Source organism: Canis lupus, chromosome 12, assembly GCF_011100685.1.
Source record: "Canis lupus familiaris isolate Mischka breed German Shepherd chromosome 12, alternate assembly UU_Cfam_GSD_1.0, whole genome shotgun sequence".
Lineage (NCBI taxonomy): Eukaryota > Metazoa > Chordata > Mammalia > Carnivora > Canidae > Canis > Canis lupus.
The window spans coordinates 54,414,297-54,434,422 of NC_049233.1; the positions used below are offsets into that span (position 1 = coordinate 54,414,297).

Here is a 20,126-nt window from a genome sequence, read left to right on the forward strand (position 1 = left end):
GACGCATACATTGTTTTTTTAGACCTAATACCATTGTAAACTTAGACTACAATGTAGTGTAAGCATAACTTTTTTATGCACTGGGAAGCCAAAAAAAATTCATTTGGCTCACTTTTTTTTTGCCATATTCATTTTATTATGATGGTCTGGAACCAAACCCGTAATGTCTCTGAAGCATGGTTGTAAGGATACAGTAAGCATAGGTATTTTTTCAAGCTTGTTTTTGTTTCCTTTGGATAAATACCAGAAAGGAGATTACTGGATCATATGGTAGTTTTATTTTTAATTTTTTAAAAAACTTCCATAAAGTTTTCTATAGTGGCCTCATCAATTTATATTCCCACCAATAGTGCACAAGTGTTCCCTTGTCTCTACATCCTCTCCAACACTTATTATTTCTTAAAGATTGATTTATTTTAGGGAGGAAGGGGCTTGCACATGAGCAGGGCAAGGGGCAAAGGGAAAGAAAGAGAATCTCAAGCAGATTCCACACTGAGTGCAGAGCCTAACACGGGCTTGATCCCACAACTCTGAGATCGTGACCTCAGCTGAAACCAAGTGTTGGATGCTCAACTGACTGAGCCATCCAGGTGCCCAACATTTGTTATTTCTTATATTTTTGATAATAGCCATACTAACAGGTGTGTCTCATTGTGATTTGATTTGCATTTCCCTGATAATAAGTGATGATAAGCTCTTTTTTATGTACCTGTTAACCATCTGGATATATTCTTAGGAAAGATAGTCTAAACTACTGCCCCTTTTTAAATTGGATTGTACTTCCTTTTTTTTTTTTTTTTTAAGGATTTTATTTATTTGAGCAGGGGGAGGTATAGAGAGAGAGGGAGAAGCAGACTCCCCACTGAGCAGAGAGCCCCATGTGGGACTTGATCCCATGATTCTGAGATCATGACTTGAGCCAAAAGGAGACACTTAACTGACTGAGCCAACCAGATGACCCTGGGTTGTACTTTTTAAATTGATTTTGGATATTAAACCCTTATTAAATATGTACTATGTAAATATTTTCTCCCATTTGCTATTTGCCTTTCACTTTGCTGTGCAGAAGCTTTTTAGTTTGATGTAATCCCACTTGTTTACTTTTGCTTTTGTCTTTCCTTTATGGTGTCAGATCCAAAAAACCATCACTAAGACCTGTGTGAAGGAGTTTACCACCCGTGTTGTCTTCCAGAAGTTTTATACTTTCTAGACTTATGTTTTAGATTTTAATCCATTTTTAAAAAGATTTTACTTATCGAGAGCATGAGCAGAGTGAGGTGCAGAGAGAGAGAGAGAGGGAGAAGCAGACTTCCTGCTGAGCAGAAAACCTGATGAGGGGCTCCATCCCAGGACCCTTAGATCATGACCTGAGCTGAAGGCAGATGCTTAACCAACTGAGCTAGCCAGGTGTCCCAATTTTAATCCATTTTGAGTTACTTTTGTATATGGTATAATTTAGTGATTCAGTTTTTCTTTTTTTGCTTGTAGCTGTAGTTTTCCCAACACAGTTTATTTGCAGAGACTGGCCTTTCCCCATTGTGTGTTCTTGGCTCCATTGTTGAAGATTGATTAACCGTATCTGCATGTGGTTTTTGGGGGAGAGGAAGGCTTTCGATTCTGTTTGTTCTATTGATCTGTGTCTAGTTGTTTGTTTTGTTTTGTTTTGTTTTTGCCAGTACCCTACTGTTTGGATTACTATAGTTTTATAATACAATTTGAAATCAAGGACATTGATGCTTCCAGGTTTGTTTTTCTTTCTCAAGATTGCTTTGGTTCTCTCTAGTGGTTCCATTACAAATTTTAGGATTTGCTACATTTCTTTTGAAAATGCCATTGGAATATTCATAGGGATTGTATTGAATCTATACATTACTTTGTGTAGTATGGACATTTTAACAGTTCTGTTGCACGGAATGTCTTTCCATTTGATTTTCTTGCCTTTCTTTCACTAATGTCTTACACTTTTCAGCATCCAGATCTTTTGCCTTTTTGGTTAAATTTATTCTGTGGTATTTTATTATTTTTGATGCAACTATAAATGGGATCTTCTTAGCTTTTCTTTCTGATAGTTCATTACTATTGAATAAAAATACCATATTTCTGTATACTGATTTTGTATTCTGCAACTTTACTAAATTTTGTTTATTCTAACAGTTTTTTGATGAAGTTTGAGTTTTCTATGTCATATATCATCTGTAAATAATGATAGTTTTGCTTCTTCCTTCCTAATTTGCATTCTTTTATTTCTTTTTCTTTCATTGTTGCTCTGGTAGGGAATTCCATTACTCTGTTGGATAAAAAGTGGTGAGAGTGGGCATCCTTGTCTTATTTGTGATCTTAGAGGAAAATAATTCAGCATTTCTCCATTAGGTATGATGTTAGCTGGGGGCTTGTTCTATACAGCCTTTATGATGTTGGGTACATTTCCTCTATACCCACTTTGTTGAACCTTTTATCATAAATGGATGTTGAATTTTGTCAAATGTTTTTTTTTTTTCTCCATCTATTGATGATATTCTTTTTATTTATTAATGTTGTGTTTCACATTGACTGATTTGCTGATGAAATAACTCTTGTGTTCCTGTAATAAACCCCATTTAATCATGGTGTGTTATCTTTTTCATGTGTTGTTGTATTCAGTTTAATATTTTGTTGAAAATTTTTGCATCTATGTCCCTCATGATTGTGGGTTGCTGCACTGATACTGGAGTTTATGGTTAGATTGTGTCTCAGCCTGTCGTATTCATTTCAACATGGGGTTTTCTCTTGTTAGCCTGATTGTATAGAAGTAGCTCAGCTACTTTTTGGATTTCTTACAGAGGAAATTACTCTGTACTTAGTTGTATTTGTACTCTTGTACTTATTTGGTATTTTCATGGGAGGAAATGAATTAAGGTCCTCCTATATCACCATCTTAAGCTGGACCCTCTGAAGATATTTCATTTTATTATCAAGCTACTCATAAGTTAATTATTTTGGACATGAGGATATTAGTTTCTGGAATATTTATTTTTATTAAAAGTATGTGAAAATATGAATGAGAATCTTTTCCAATACTGTATTTTTTGTAAAAAAAAATCCTATCATGAATTCCAAAACTTGTACACATTATAATTTATTAAAGATCCATTACTATTTTATATGCATATATTACCTTCATTTACATATTATTTACTTAGAAAAGGATTGAAATGTTCTTTTATGAAGATAATATAGTAAGTAGATTTATATTCTTAACTCTAGATATCAAAGATATACTAAAAATAAGTGTTAACTGTGTGAAATTAAGTATTTATAAAGTAGTTGGAAAACAAACTGCTGCTCAAAAATTTGTCACAATCTGGTAATTTAAACTGTATTTAATACGTATACCCTCTACACACACATATCTACTTACATATAAAAGCAGGTGAGGGATCCCTGGGTGGCGCAGCGGTTTGGCGCCTGCCTTTGGCCCAGGGCGCGATCCTGGAGACCCGGGATCGAATCCCACGTCGGGCTCCCGGTGCATGGAGCCTGCTTCTCCCTCTGCCTGTGTCTCTGTGCCTCTCTCTCTCTCTGTGACTATCATAAATAAATAAAAATTTAAAAAAAAAAAAAAAAAAAAAAAGCAGGTGAAAGTCTGAAGACAGGTGTAAGACGAAGTAGTAGTAGTAGTAGTAGTAATAGTATTTTTTATTTTTTTAGATTTTGGTTTTTTTTTATTTATTCATAGAAACACAGAGAGAGAGAGAGAGAGAGGCAGAGACACAGGCAGAGGAAAAAGTAGACTCCATGCAGGAAGCCTGATGTGAGACACGATCCTGGGTCTCCAGGATCACACCCCAGGCTGCAGGCGGCACTAAACTGCTGCACCACCGGGGCTGCCCACAGTAGTAGCATTAAAGTCTGTTACAAATGGATATTTTTTCACAGTGTAAGATTTTATTTCTTATGGAAATCAATGAATCATGGAAACAAATGATGTTTTAAAGGATTTCAGTAGCACCGCAAAGGAAAATTTTATACTAAATAGCAAGACAATACCATTGTTTTTATTTATACACAGATACTTTTCAAAAATTGGATATGTAGTAGGTGGCAACATCAATCTTAATAAATTCACAAGAAATATAACCATAGATTCTGTATTATTTGACCATATTCAGTATAATGAAACAATAAAAGGCCAAATGAACCATTTAAAAGTTATCAAATAAAAAAATTAATTGTAAAATTCTAGTTAAAATACTACTTGAAAAGAAAAATCAAGAGCGAAATTTAAGATATAAAAATAGCCCTGATAGGGATCCCTGGGTGGTGCAGCGGTTTGGCGCCTGCCTTTGGCCCAGGGCGCGATCCTGGAGACCCGGGATCGAGTCCCACGTCGGGCTCCCGGTGCATGGAGCCTGCTTCTCCCTCTGCCTGTGTCTCTGCCTCTCTCTCTCTCTCTGTGACTATCATAAATAAATAAAAATTTAAAATAAATAAATAAATAAATAAAATAAAATAAAAATAGCCCTGATAAAATTACTGCATTACCAATACTACTGGGATATTGATAATAAAGGGGAAGAGGAATTAATAAGGATGAAGCAAGCAATTAAATAGAATACAAAACCTTCAAAACAGTATCCTGGATAAATCCATCATTTTTTTCACTTACAACTAAAAAAGTCACTGGTGAGATTTAAAAAGGAAAAAAAAAAAAAAAAAGAAACTATAAGCCAAATATTAAAATACCCCATACAAAGAGAGTTTAGATTTTATATCACCATATTTAAACTGTATGAGAAATGGGCTATCTTCTTATAAAATACAAAAAAAAAATTATGTGCAGAAAGAAATTTAAATAATCTAAATTAATTGTGTCCTATAAAATTCTAAAAGTTTATTGAATCTTCCCATAGCATCAGATTTCACCTGGCACTTCTAGTCAACCTTTGAGAAACAGTGGATTCTTATGATACTGAAATACAATAAGAAGTTTCCATATTGTCTACTACTGCATAACAAATTACCCTAAAATTCTGCAGTTTAAAGCAACAAGCCTGTATTATGGAATACATTGTCTAAAAGCTGAGAATCTGCAAGTGGCTTACCCTGGTGAGTCTGGTTCAGGCTCTCCCAAGAGGTTATAGGCAATCTCTTTACTGGTACTGCAGTTATCTGAAGGCTATAGATACTTCCAAGCTTCCTCATGTGAAGGTTAACAGGTGTCCATTCCTTTCAGCTATTGAAATGGGAGTTTTGGTTCTTTTAAGCCTCTCCACAGCTACCTGAGTCTCCTTAGGACATGGAAGCTAGTTTCCTCATAGTGAATGATCTGGGACAGAATCCAGTGGAGAAGCTGCCGTGTTTTCTTGACCTAATCTTACAAGTGGCTCACTTTTGCCCTGTTCTATTGGTTTCCAACCAAACAAGTATAGCATGAGAGAGATTTATATCCTGGGGTGCCTGGGTGGCTCCTTTAGTTAAGTGTCTCCTTCAGCTTGGGTCATGATGTCAGGGTCCTGGGATGGAGTTCCAAGTTGGGCTCTCTGCTCAGTTGGGAGTCTGCTTCTCCCTCTCCCTCCCCACCCCACCGCACCAGTGCTTGCTCTCTCTCTCTCAAATAAATAAGTAATCTTAAAAAAAAGATTATAGACTGATCTTACTAAGGAAAATATATGCAAAATTTCTGAAGAATACTTAGGTAAGAAGCATTTATTAGTAAGAATCTAAGAATAGTTTTAAGAGTATAAAATCTGCATCCGTATCTCAGCATTCAGTCCTAGCTCAACCACTTACAAGAACTATGTAACTCTTATGCCTCAGTTCTCTCATTTCTCAAATGGAAGAAGTAAGAAACTGTACTTTACAGTGAGGTAATATTTGAAAAGTACTCAATGTCATACATAGCACTATATAAGTGTTAAGTAAAACTTAATTATTTGCTGAAGATAAAATATCATCTTAATGGATACTGAAATTTCAAGGAAATAAAAACTCATTCATCTTTTAATAATGTGAGTTCAACTTGATATAGGTTATTAAAAGACTTCACTTATCAAATGCCATCTTTTTTTTTTAAGATTTTATCATTTGAGACCAAGAAAATGTGCACTAGCAGGGGGAGGGGCAGAGGGAGAAACAGACTCCCCACTGAGTAGGGAGCCCTGTGTGGGGGCTTGATTCCAGGGCCCTGGGATCATGGACCTGAGCTGAAGGCAGATATTTAACTGATGGAGCCACACAGGGACACCTGTATTTTATATTTTAATATGATTTAAAAATTTAAGTGCAATGAAAAATTCTGATGAGATTTTAAATGCGGAATTTAACCACTTAATCTTAAAGTATATAAATAAGTTAGAAGTAAGACTTTTAGGGCTGTCCACATGGCTCAGTCAGTTAAGTGTCTGACCTTGGCTCAGGTCATGATCTCAGGGTTATCCTGAGATTGAGCGCTCTGTTGGGCTTTGTGCTCAGCAGGAGTCTGCTTTTCCTTCTCCCTCTCACTTTGCCCCTCCCCTGCTCTTGCTTCCTCCCACATGCTCTCACTCATAAATCTTTAAAAAATTTTTTAATGTTTATTAATGAAGGGAAAACTTCTTTTTCCAAATAACTGCATGTACTATAAAATGACATATTAGGAGTATGGCTTTAGTACTAGTATGCAGAAAGATCAATGAAACATAATAGTACAGAAACAAACCACTTTATATGAGATTATAGTATATAATTCAAGAATCACTTAGAATGAAATATAAAAGGAATGTTTATTAATAATCTTATTTTTATGATACTGGTTTTGTTTTTTTTGCATTATCTGTTCTACTGTTTTAGGCAATAATTTTCATGTCTGATAATTCTTAGATTGCTCATTTTTCTTCAAGTTTATTCCTGTTTTTTAAGGTAGTGTGTTAGCAAATCTTAATGAAAATGTGACTCAGTGTCTTTTCACTACAGACTATTTACTCTGAATTCTCAGGTTGTTACTACTCTTAAAAATCACTGAGGGTTTTTATTTTGTCTGAAATGCCTTGCAGTTTATATATCCTAATGGAAGACAGGCTTGTTTGTCCAGTCAAGGTAAATTAAGTGAGTTCTTTAAGAGATGATATAGATCACTGTTGAAATATTTGTTTCCAAATAAAAATATGAAAAATTAGTTTTAATTCTTCTTTTGCAGCGTAAGGATTCAGTAATTTATTGGGGAGTAGAACTGGAACTCTGGGGAAACAGGATCAGCTAAATAGACAGGTTCTCCCCGCCCCCCATTCCTGTCCATAAAGCCTTATTTTTCTACTTTATAATCCTAAAGCTCTTAAGGCTGCATCTCCTAAATTAGCTGACTGGAAAGAGCTGTCATTTGCCATATCCCCCAGTACCATTCAGTAAGCTCTCATTGGCACTTGAAATCTGCAAATACACAGACCTTGCAAATTCTGGCACCAGGTCTGAAACTGGATAAATAATATGATTTATCTTCCACAAAACAGGTCCAGAGACCACTCTTCTGTCCATGTAATTATAGGTACTTTAATCCTGGGAGATAAGAGGGAAAAGGCCTTCACAACTCAAGAAAGCTGGCTTTTTAGTATGTACTTTCAGGAATTTAAAGGTAAAATGAGGGTGTTCTGATGCTTGAGGATAGGTTTGGTTTTCTCCTGTTTAGGAGAATGTGGCAAAGGTGTCTAATTGTCAACATACTTGGTCTCTCTGTACTTTAGCTTTTATATCTAATGGTCAGAAACACTTGGAACCAGACAGGCTAATATTTTACAAAATGTTTAGGATAATTTCTTGGCCTTGTGTCTGGCGAGAGACTATGCAGTGCTTACAAAAATAGACCAGGAAGAGACTAGAGTTATCTCAGTTACTTCATCTTCCTGGCTTATCTTCTTCATTTGTAGAATGACAGGATGAAACCATAAGATGATTTTATTTATTGGATTTTTGTGTGATTTCTGTAGTGTTGAACAGATTTTTTTTATAATTAGATAAAGTGTAATATATCCTGTTTTTATAAAGAATGGAAACTTTGCCTGCTAATACAAAGAAAAGTTAATGCTTAAATAATGACAGTAACTTACTAAAACTAAAGTTCTAAGGCAATGATAGAAGAGATGAATAATATTGTGAGTTCTGTGCTAATAGACTGGGGCCTACGATGTGCATAACTTCCCACATCGGAAACTTTAAAATAAGTGGGTTTATTAGTAACAACACTTTTTACCTTGCTAATTTTTTAGCACAAGGAAATAATCTCCCCTTTCCTACAATTTGATTAGTACAGAGTTGCTTAGCCCCTTCCTGCCAAAAAAGCAGCCCTTCAATTTATCAATTTTATTTTTAAAATATTCAAATAGTTTTTATTAAATATTCTGATAGTTTTAATGTATTCGTTCTGTTCAATCTTGATTGATAGAATTAATCATTCTTTGGGTTTGTTATACTCTTTCTACTTTTTGAGCTGAAAATGTTTTTCCTTTTATCCTCATTCTGTTTTTGGTTTAGGAATAGAGAGTTTGTTAAAGAATGAGTTTGTCTCACAGTAAAGCTTTTGTCACACCTCATTAGTTCTGATTACATAATGGTTTAACTAGTATTAGTCACTAAGTAATTTGTAATTGCAGCTTTTATTTACTACCTTCAACCAAGAGTAATTTTAGGTGAGTGCTTTAAGTCAAATGACCAAGAATAACAAAAATGTTTGACACTTTAGTTACTTGTTTTGCTTCATCTTTAGCAAACATGGACCAATTAATTTCTTAGAGGGGCAGAGTCAATGAATAAAAGTAAAATATAAATTAGAAGTTTTCAAAGAGATTTAGATATCTGCTCTTTGATATATTTGTTAGCATATTCATTGGAAGAAGGGCTGCTGTTGTACTTTTAACTGTCACTCAGTAGGCGGTTTTGTAGAAATCATATAATAAAAATCAGAGCTGGATCTTTTCCACTCTATCTTTGCCATCTTTCTGTATCTTTAAGAACACAGCAGTGAGGGGCTCTCCTGGACGGCTCAGTTCCTTGTGCATCAGACTCTTGATTTTGGATCTGGTCTTGATCTCACAGTCTTGAGATGGAGCCTCCTATGGGGCTCCCTGCCTAGTGGGGAGTCTGCTGCTCTCCTTGCCCGTCTGCCCCACCTCCCATTCGTACTTCTCTCCAAATTAAATTAAAAGGAAAAAAAAAAAAAAAAGAGCTCAACAGTGAAACAGTGTTTGAGACATATTTTTGATGGGTTGTGTCATTGTTTAGTAGATATTCCTTTCCTCCTTTCCCTCCATGGAAAAGAATGAGTGTACCTCCTGACCCATTGATGTGGGGCTTGGCCTCATGGCTTACTTTAGCTAATGAGATGTGAAAGAATATGTACCATGTCTGAGCATAAACATGTCTATGCTTCCATGGTTTTATTCTTTTCTGTGAGAACAGCATGCTCCAGGTGCTCTTTCTTCCTAGGACCCAGAAGGATAAGCACATGGAGCAGATCTGAAACTGATCCACAGCCTGGAGCAGAGCCAACATAGCCAGTCCATATAACTATGTGCAACAAATGTTTGTCTCTGAAAGCCACTGAGATTGTGAGTGGTTAATTATACAACATCATCACATCACAATCTGACTGAATTAACCCATCCATCTAGGTAAAAGAAAATCAGCAGATTCAATGAAAGAACCAACTTAGCCACCAATGGTCTTACATTTTTAGTATTTAAAATAGCAAGTGTTGTTCTATGTTATATATAAATCCCATTTCTTATGCTGTTGGTTTATCAGCATCCAGTATTTATTTGGCCTATGGCTCTCAAGTCATCATTCGATCTGTTTCGCAGGCTCACACAGATTTTTGGCTATGTTAAAAGTTGTGTATAGTATGTGATTCCCTTTAAGATTATTTTTTAGCTCCATTTGGAAGATGTTATACTATCCATGGTCTCCTTTTTCCCCCTTTTTGTCTCCTTGTTCTTATTTTAATAGGGTGGATTTGTGGTGAAACTTGGTAAATCTTACATAAATGGGGTATTTAATGGCAGAGCTGCACTTCAATTTGTTACCAATTTTGCATGGAAGTTACTCACTCATGTGTGCATTCATGCAGGGCCTGCTACCTGGCAGGTACTGTTCGAGATGCTGGCACTATTACAAATAATATAACCTCTGTACCTTAAGGAACTTTGCAGTTTGGTGGAGGTCAGGGACAAACACAAGTAACTGCAAGAAAAGGACAAAGTATTGTAGCACCATATCGGTGTAGGAAGACCCCATTTGTATTCTAGGGGGAGATGAAGGGTATAAAGGAGTAAAGGTAGGGAATGGAAGAATTGGAGGAAGAGGCATGATCTGACTTTTAGCTCCTTTTGGGGGGCTATGACTGGCATATAACATGAAAATTTGAGGTTTACAACACACTGATAAAATTTACACTACCACAGTATGATTGCCACTGTGGCACTTGCTAATACCTCTATCATGTCACATAATTATCTTCTCCAGTGGTGGGAACAATTAAGATCTAGTCTTTTAGCAAGTTTAATGTTTATAAAATAGTTTTATTGTGTATAACCACTGTACTACAGTTTATTAGATCTCCATGATTTTTATCTGCTAGTTACAAGTAAGTATATACCCTTAAACAAAATCACTCCCAATTCCTTCAGGCCCCAGGCCCTAGCAACCACCCTTCTACTGTGCTTTTTGCATTCATTTTCTTTTAGATTCCACATATAAGAGATATCCTACATTGTCTGTCTCCGTCTGACCTATCTCACTTAGATTAATGACCTAAGATCAACCCATGTTGCCACACAAAGCAGGATTTATTTTTTTCTCATGGCTGAATAGCATTCCATTGTGTATGTATACCACATTTTCCTTATCCATTCATCCATTGGACACTTAATATTGTTTCCATAATATTGCCTATTGTAAATAATACTGGAAGGAACAGAAGGGTGCAGGTATCTTTTGGGGATAGTGATTTCATTTCCTTTAAATAAATAAAGTGAAATTTCTATATTATGATAGTGCTATCTTTAATTTTTTGAGGAAACTCCATATCCCACCAACAGTACACAAGGGTTTCCTTTTCTCCATATCCTCATCAACACTTCTTTTTGATGATAGCACCTCACATCTGTTTATTATGAGTATCTTATTTTGATTTTCCTGATGATTAGTGATATTGAGCACCTCTTCATGTACCTGTTGGCCATTGGATATTGTGTCTGTGTATTTAGACACAATGTCTCAGTTGTTCCTCTGCCCATTTTTTAATCAGATTTTTTTAACTGAATTGTAGGAGTTCTTTATAAATTTTAGATATTAACTCCTATCTAATACATAGTTTGCAAATTTTTTTTTACCATTCCATAGTTCTCTTTTCATTTTATTGTTTCTTTTACAGTGTAGGAGATTTTAAGTTTGATATAGTCCCACTTACTGCATTTTGTGGAGTTTTCTTGTGTTTTGTTTTGTTTTGTACTTTTGGTGTCACACAAAATATCACGTCAAGACTGATGTCAGAGAGGTTCTTACCTGTGTTTTTTTCCTAGGAGTTTTACAGTTTCAGGTCTTATATTTAAGTCTTTTAAGTCCCCCTTGAGGCAATTCTTGTGAGTTGTATAAGATAAGGCTCCTTTTTTTTTTTTTTTTTTTTTTTTTTTTTTTTCTACATGTGGTTATACAGTTTTCCCAGCATCATTTCTTGAAGAGATTATCCTTTCCTCACTGGATATTCCTGATCCCTTTACCAAGCAAGTACTTGTTGACCTTATATGCAGGGATTTAATTCTGGGCTCTTTATTTTGTTCTGTGGGTCCATATGTCTTGTCTATCCTATGCCAGTACCAAGCTATTATAATTACCATAGCGTCATAAGATAGTTTGAAATTAGGAAGTGTGATAGCTCTAATTTTGTTTTTTTCTTCATGATTGTTTTATCTATTTGGAGTCTTCTGTGGTTCCAGACAAATTCAAGATATTTTTTTCTATTTCTGTGAAAAATTACATTGGATTGGGATAGGGATTTCACTGAATCTATAGATTGCTTTGGGTAGCATGAATATTTTAACAATATTATCTCTTGCATCTGTGAACACAAGATATCTTTCCATTTGTTTATGTTGTCTTCAATTTCTTTTAGCAAAGTCATATACAGATCTTTTACTTCTCAGCTTATTCCTCTGTATTTATTACTGTTTTTGATGCTTTTGTGAATGAGATAGATTTTATTTTCCTTTTCAGATGTGTCTTAGTATATAGAATACACCTGATTTCCATGGATTGGTTTTAATTTGTGCAACTTTACTGAATTCACTGATTAGATCCAATACTTTGAGTCTTTAGGGTTTTCAATATATAAGGTCCTATCATCTGCAAGTAATGACTTATTCCTCTCCTATTTGGATACTTTGTCTTGCCTGATTACTCTACGTAGGACTTATACCAATTATATTGAATAAGAGTGGTAAGGTGAGCATACTTGTCTTATTCCTGACCTTAGAGGAAAAATTTTCAATTTTTCCCTGACTATAATGTTAGTTGTGGGTTTGTTGTATTTTAACTTTATTATCATTAGGTATGTTTTTTCTATATCATACGTGTTGAGGGTTTTATCATGAAAGGATGTATTTTTTCAAATGTCTTTCCTGTGTCCGTTGAGTTGATCCTGTTTTTTATCTTTCATTTTATTAATGTGATATATCTCATTGATTTAAGTATGAGCAATTTTTGATTCCCAGGGATAAATCCCATTTAGTCATGGTATATAATTCCTTTAATGAGTTCCTGAATTCAGTTTGTTAATATTGAAAATATTTGCCTCTCTGTTCATAGAGTCTATAGTTTTCCATCCGTGTAGCATCATTATCTGGCTTTGGCATCAGGGTAATGCTGGCCTCATAAAATGGCTTCATTAATTCTTCTTTAAATATTTGGTAGAATTGCCCAAATTCTAATTGCCCAAATTCTAGGTAAGACATCTGGTCATGGTTTTCCATTGTCAGGAAGTTTTTGATAGTGATTCAGTCCCCTTACTTGCTACTGTTCAGACTTCCTATTTCTGTATTTCTAGGAAATTATCCATTTCTTCCAGGTTATCTAATTTGTTGGCATATAATTATTCATGGTAGTCTTTTATGATCCTATTTATTTTGGTAGTGTCTGTAATTTCTTTTTATTTGAGTCTTCAGTCCCATATTCTCAGTCTTCCTTTAAGAGTTGTAAATTTTGCTAATCTTTCAAAAAAAAAAAAAAACAGCTTTTAGTTTCATTAGTCTTTTATATTGCTTTTCTGGTTTCCATTTACTTTTACAATGATCTTTATTACTTCCTTCCTTCTTCTAACTCTGGGCTTAGTTTGTTCTTTTTTTAGTTCCTTGAGGTGTAAAGTTAGGCTGTTTATTTCAGGTCTTTCTCATTTCTTAATATGTGCTTTCATCACTATAAACTTCTGTCTCAAATTAGTTTCGCAGCATCCCATTGGTTTTGGTATGTTGTGTTTCCATTTTCATTTATTTTGAGATACTCTTTGTTTCTTTTCTTTTAATTAGGTATAACTGACATGTAACATTATATTAGTTTCAGGTTTAAAATGTAAATATTTTATATTTATATATATTGTGGAATAATCACAATAAAGCTAGTGAACATAAGCTACATGTAATTATAAAGTTTTCTCATGATAAAAACTTTTAAGATTTCCTCTCTTAGCAACTTTCAAATGTGCAGTTTGAAACTATTAGGAACTGTAGTCACCATGCTGCATATTACATCCCCATGACTAACATTTTTTATAACTGGGAATTTGTACATTTTGAATACTTTTGAAATATTTTGAATACATGTGAATGTCTCAACCTCCCACCCCCCTGCCTTTGTAGCTGTTAGCTTGATTTGTTTGTTCCACATTTAAGTGAGATCATATAGCATTTCTCTTTTACTATCTGACATATTTCACGTAGCATAAATTCCTCAAGGCTTATCCACGTTCTCAGAAATGGCAAGATTTTATTCTTCATTCTTTATTATAGCTGAATAATATTCCGTGTGTGTGTGTGTCTGTGTGTGTGTGTGTGAGAAAGAGAGAGAGAATATATACATACATACTGCTACATCTTTACCCATTCATCCTTCACTGGACATTTAGGTTCTGTTGTCTTGGCTATTGTAATTAATAGAGTTTAGTAATATTTTTTGATAATTTTTACATCTATGTTCATCATGAATATTGGCTTATAATTTTCTTTTCTTGTGGCATCCTTGTCTGGTTTAAGTATCAGGGTAATGCTAGCTTTGTAAAAACAGTTTAGAAGAGTTTGCTCTTTTCTCCTTTTCTATTTTTTGGAAGAGTGTGGATTGTTATTAATTCTTTGAATATTTGATAGAATTCACAAATGAAGCATTCTGTCCTGGACTTTTGCTTATTGGAAGTTTTCGGTTACTGACTCAATCTCCTTACCAGTAATTGGTTTGTTCAGATTTTCTTTTTCTTCCTGATGCAGACTCAGAAGGTAGCATGTTTCTAGCAACTTATCTATTTCTTCAAGGTTGTTCAGTTTATCAGCATATAATTGTTCATTGTAGTCTTTATGATCCTTTGTATTTCTGTGGTTAATTTGTAACATACCTTTCATTTCTGAATTTTTTTTTTTTCTGAGCTTTCTTGGTGAGTCTAGTTAAAGGTTTGTCAATTTCGTTTGTATTTTCAAAGAAACAGCTCTTCGTTTCTTTTCCATTGTCATTTAGTCTCCTATAAAGAACTCCAAACTTTTTAATTAATATATATATATTTATATATATAGCTTCAGATTTGTTATCTCCTTCCTTCTACTAACTTTGGGCTCTATCTTTTTTTCCTGTTCCTTGACCCATAAAGTTAGTTGTTTACTTGAGATTTTTTCTTATTTCTGGACGTAGGCATTTATTGCTAAGAATTCCCCCTCTTAAGTTTTTGTATTTTTTTAGGTCTATTTTCATTGTCTCAAGGAATTTTTAAATTTCCTTTAATTTCTTCTTTGATATATTGGTTGTTCAGTATCATGTTATTTAATCCCCACTTGTTTGTGAATTTCCCAGTTTTCTTATAATTGTTTTCTGGTTTCATAAGACATCTTTTCTGACCATGTAGTATATGATTTCAATCTTATTAAATTAAATTTGGAGTTTATTTGTTTTGTGTGTATGTGTGTGTGTGTGTGTGTGTGTGTGTGTGTGTGTGTTATGAGAGAGAGAGAGAGAGAGAGAGAGAGAGGCAGAGATAGGGGCAGACTCCCTGTGAGGAGCCTGATGTGGGACTTGATCCTAGGACCCTGAGATCATGACCTGACCCAAAGGCAGACAACTCTCAACCACTAAGCCAACCAGGTGCCCTCTTATGAAATTTGTTAAGACTTGTTTTATAGCCTAACATCTAATCTATCCTGGAGAATGACTATGCACTTTAAGAAGGTGCAATCTGTTGCTTTGAATGAAATTTTCTGTAAATATCTGTTAAGTTTATCTGTTCTGACATGTTAAGGCCTATAATTCCTTTTACTAATTGATTTTTCCATTGATGTAAGTGGGTATTAAAATTCCTTACTGTTATTGAATTGCTTTTTCTCCCTTCAGATGTTTTAACATTTGCTTTATATATTTAGGTGCTCCTGTGGCTGAATGCATAAATATCTACAAATGCTTTTCTTCTAATTGAATTGATCCTTTTATCATTATGTAATCCCCCTTTTAATCTCTTATGATAGTCTTTGTTTTAAAAAACCTTATTTTGTGGGTATACATATAGCAAATCCAGATTTCCTTTTGGTTTCCATTTGCACGGAATATCTTTTCCCATCCCTTCACTTTCAGACTGCATATTCTTATATCTGAGTACTCTTATAGGTACCACATAGAATCTTTTTTTTTTTTATTTTTAACCCATTTGCCCTATCTTTTGATCAGAGAATTTAGTCCGTTTACATTTAAAGTAATTTGATAGTTATGCACTTCTTGCTGTTTTGTTAGTGGTTTTCTTTCCATTCCTCTGTTTCTTTTGTCTTCTTTTACTTCCTTTTGTGGTTTGATGGCTTGCTAGTGGTGTTTCTAGATTCTTTTCTCATTATTTTGTATATGCTTATCTACTATAGGTTTTTGCTTTGTGTTTACCATGAGGCTCACATATAACAATTTATAACAATCTGTTTTAAGCTGATGAGTTTGAATGCATTCTAAAACTCTGCAGTTTTACTCTCTTCACATCCTGTTTTACGTTTTTGACATCACATTTTATATTTTTTATTGTGTGTATCTTTTAATTATTGTAGTCATTTTTATTCTTTATTTTTTAACTTTCATGCTAGCTTTATGATTAATTCACTACCCTCAATATATATTTATTTTTTACCAGTGAAATTTATACTTTCACAAGTTGTTACTATTTAGCACACTTTTTTTCCTACTTAAAACAGTCCCTTTAACATTTCTTGTAAGGCAGGTTTGTGGTGATAAACTCCTTTGGCTTTTGCTTGTCTGGAAAGCTCTTTATCTCTCCAGTTCTGAATGATAACTTTGCTAGGTGGAGTGTTCTTAGTTGTGACACTTTCTTCTGGCCTGCTTCCTTGTATGGTAACAACTATTTTTTCTCTTAGTCTTCTTAAGATTTTCTCCTTGTTCCTAACTTTTGACATTTTAATTACATTTGAAAACATTTGATAATGTCTAACTGTGCATCTTTCTGGGTTCATCTTTCTAGGAATTCTCTGAGCTTCCTGGATCTGGAGGTGTTTTCCTTCCTCAGAGAAATTTCCAGTCATTATTTCTTCAGATAAGTTTTCTACCCCTTTCTCTCTGTTTTCCTTCTGGGAGTCCTATCATGCAAATGTTAGTTTGCTTGATTTTATCCTGTAAGTCCCTTAATCGAGCTTCACTGTTTTTCCATTCTATCTATCTATCTATCTATCTATCTATCTATCTATCTATCTATCTATCTATCTATCGCTACTCTGATTGAGGAGTTTCTTTGTCCTGTGTTTGAGCCTTTCCTCTGTTTATGGTATTGAACCCCTCTTGTATTTTTTTCCAGTTCAGCTATTTTATTCTTTAGCACTGACTTCTGCTTGGTTATTTCTTATGTTCCCTATCCCTTTGTCAAGTTCTCACTTTTTAACATTCAACCCTGCCCTAGCTTCTGATTGTCTCTCAATTCTTTGTGTTTGTTCAAGCATCTTCTTATTTCTAGTAGATCCTTGTAGTTGAGGTGTTCCAGTACCAGTTAGCAACCCAAAGTGGGGGAGGGCCTCAGCATCTAGATTCAGGCTGATTAGATGCCAGACCCTTAGGCAGTAGCTTTTAAACAATGCAAATATATATAGTCCAGTGGGACCACAAACATAAGACCCACTGGCCCTCAGAGCCAGGTGATCTAGAGGCATTGTCTGAGTGGTAGTTGTGATAATTAGGGCTCTAAGCAAATTTATAAGCTCCTTTCTTGAAGATTCCATAAGCTATAATGAGGCAGAAGGAGAGCACAAAGATAGCATTCCCTGGCCTACATTCCCTGAGAGCACTTCTGTAGGCTCTAGCTGGGTGCCAAACCTGAGGCCTGTCCCTAGGGCTGAAGCTCCAAGACAAGCAAGTCACCATTTTTAACAGAATGGGGATGTGTTTCAGTCTGCTGTGTGGTACCCCAAGAACTGTCTGATTATTACAGTTCTGGGAGACTCAGGAACTCAAGCTCAATTGCTACCAGAGCCAGGTAATGAAGGGTTATCCTCTGGGTTGTAGCCACAAAAATCAGGGCACTAGACACAAGTAAGACCTCCCTCCTAAGAGATGCTGATACTTTGGAGTACAAAAGAGGGAGAATGATAGATAATACCTGCCCTCTCAGGGCTCAGGGAAAGGTTTACAGTCAGCCCTTAAATGTGTGTTTAATTAGAAGCCTGCTTCTCAGATTGCAGCTGTGATGATAAACTAATAGGCCTCTTTCACAAAAAGACTGAGCTCCTAGTTCTCTACCTCTTGCTGTGCCCTGGGGGTGATAGCTGTTTAAGAACTCTTTCTCTGTTGGTTATAATCCTGTGGGATTTATGAGCATTGTCTCCACTGGCCTCCAGCGCCAGTTGATGTAGAGGTATCCCCCAGAAGCAGTTGTAAAAACCAAGGCACCAGCCAAGAATAGAAGTTCCTCTCTTAAGGGCAAGCTTGAGCAAGGCAGATGGAGAGTGTAAACATTGCATCAACTGGCCTCTGTGTACTGAACTCAATTCTGTGGATGTCTATAAATGTGCCAAACCAAGAACCTCAGATCAAACCCTCAGGTCAGAGCTCTTGGACTAGCAAACGGGCCTCTTTCTCAGACTGGGAGTGAGATTCGGTCTGCTACCTATACTCTGCCCTGGAAGTCTTGGTCTGCCAAACTGCCCCTTTGATTGTTACAGTCCTTTGGGGCCCACAAAAACAAGCTGCTCATTCTCTAGAGCCAGGTGATCAAGGGGTGTTTCTGGGTGGCAACTGCAAAACTGGAGCACCAGACATAAAAACCAGGATCCTGGGCATGGATAAAAGCTCTCCTCCAGAAGATACTAGTACTCTAGAGCACAACCAAGAGAGATCAGGAAGATGGCACTCACCAGAGTAGACACCTGCCCTTCAGACCACTGCTTTATTTGAAGGATTCGTTTGCTAATGTTAAAGTCTGGGCACCTGCCAAGGACTCCTTCCGTACTGGGCCCTGGGACAAGTGAATCTGCACACGAGTCTTTGAAGAGCCATTTTTCAGTTTACTGTATCCCCATTAATCTGGTAGGTGTAAACTCTGGTTTTCAAAGCCAGGTGTTTGGGAGTCTCATCTCTCAGGTGCCAGTCTTAAACGTTACGATGCCCCATGTGGGATCAAACACTTTGCTTCTCAGGGAGAGGCTCCAACTTTTAAAACCCTATCTGATTATGGGTCGGGGGTGGGGGTTTATGGTGAGATTGTGCCTCCACCTTTCCTGCCCACTTTGATGTGGTTTTGCCCTTGCATACCACATGCGAAGAGGTCACTGTACCAGGTTTTAGGGTTTTTTTTTTTTTCCAGAGGAAATTGTTCTGTAGATAACTATAGACTCAGTGTGTCCATGTGAGATGAGTTATAGGCTCTTCCTAGGTCCCTATCTTGAATTGGAACTGTTTTTTTTTTTCTTTTCCTACTAGAGTTATTATTCAACAAAATTATAAAGTAAAACTACAAAGAAACAAAACTATTTGACACAGAGACACAATTTTGTAAAGGCAAAAGTTAGCAGTAATTAGTGTAAGTACAATAAATTATATCTGTTGATATTTTGGGGGAAAGTATTACCAGAAGCAACACTAAAATATAGCATCATTGCCCAGCTAATGAAAATATTCCCATAAAATGTTAATGATTTTTCACTTGAACACTTAATTTTTCAGTCCTCTTTGAATTTATATGCTGATATTTGATGTTCTATTGCAGTTTCCACTTGCATGGAGTATTTTTTCCCATCCCTTCAAGTCTTATACACATCCTTGAAGCTGAAGTACATCTCTTATTGGCACCCAATGATTGGGTCATATTTTTTGTCCAGCCAACCAGGGTGCCTTTTGATTAGTGAGTTCAATCCACTTCCATGTAGAGTAATGATTAATATGTAGAGACTTACTAATGCTATTTTAATTGGTTCCTGGTTTTGTATTTCAGTTTTTCCTTTTTCCCTCTCTTTCTAGGTAGAAACCTTTGTAAATTGGTTATTTACCATGGTGGTATGCTCTGTTTTCCCCTTCTTTGTAGATCGGCTGTGGGTTTTTAGTCTTGTATGTACCATGGGGCTAACATAAAATATCTTAGAGATGAAACCATTTCAGGCTGAGAACAACTTATTTCTGACTGCCTAGAAAGTCTCTATATTATATTATTGATGTTACAATGTATGTATACCTTTTTTTTTGAGTTACATTAACAACTTGTAATTTTTCTCACTTTTCCTTTAACTTTTATACCATAGATGAATAGCTGACACACCATCCTAATTTACAGTTAGTTTTCTAAGTCTGAAAGGTATATTTTTTACGTTTACCTAGTGTGTTGTGTACTTTTCTGTTTTCATGTGGCTGGTGAGCCTGTCTTTGTTTTAGCTTGAAGAATCCCTTATTGCATTGCTTGCAAGGCA

The 20,126-nt window shown here is 35.5% G+C and overlaps 1 protein-coding gene across 8 annotated transcripts in view; it reads left to right on the forward strand.

Moving 5' to 3' along the window:
- MANEA (mannosidase endo-alpha) overlaps positions 1-20,126 on the forward strand; it is a 73,557-nt gene that overhangs the window by 43,158 nt on the left and 10,273 nt on the right. The window lies entirely within an intron of this gene.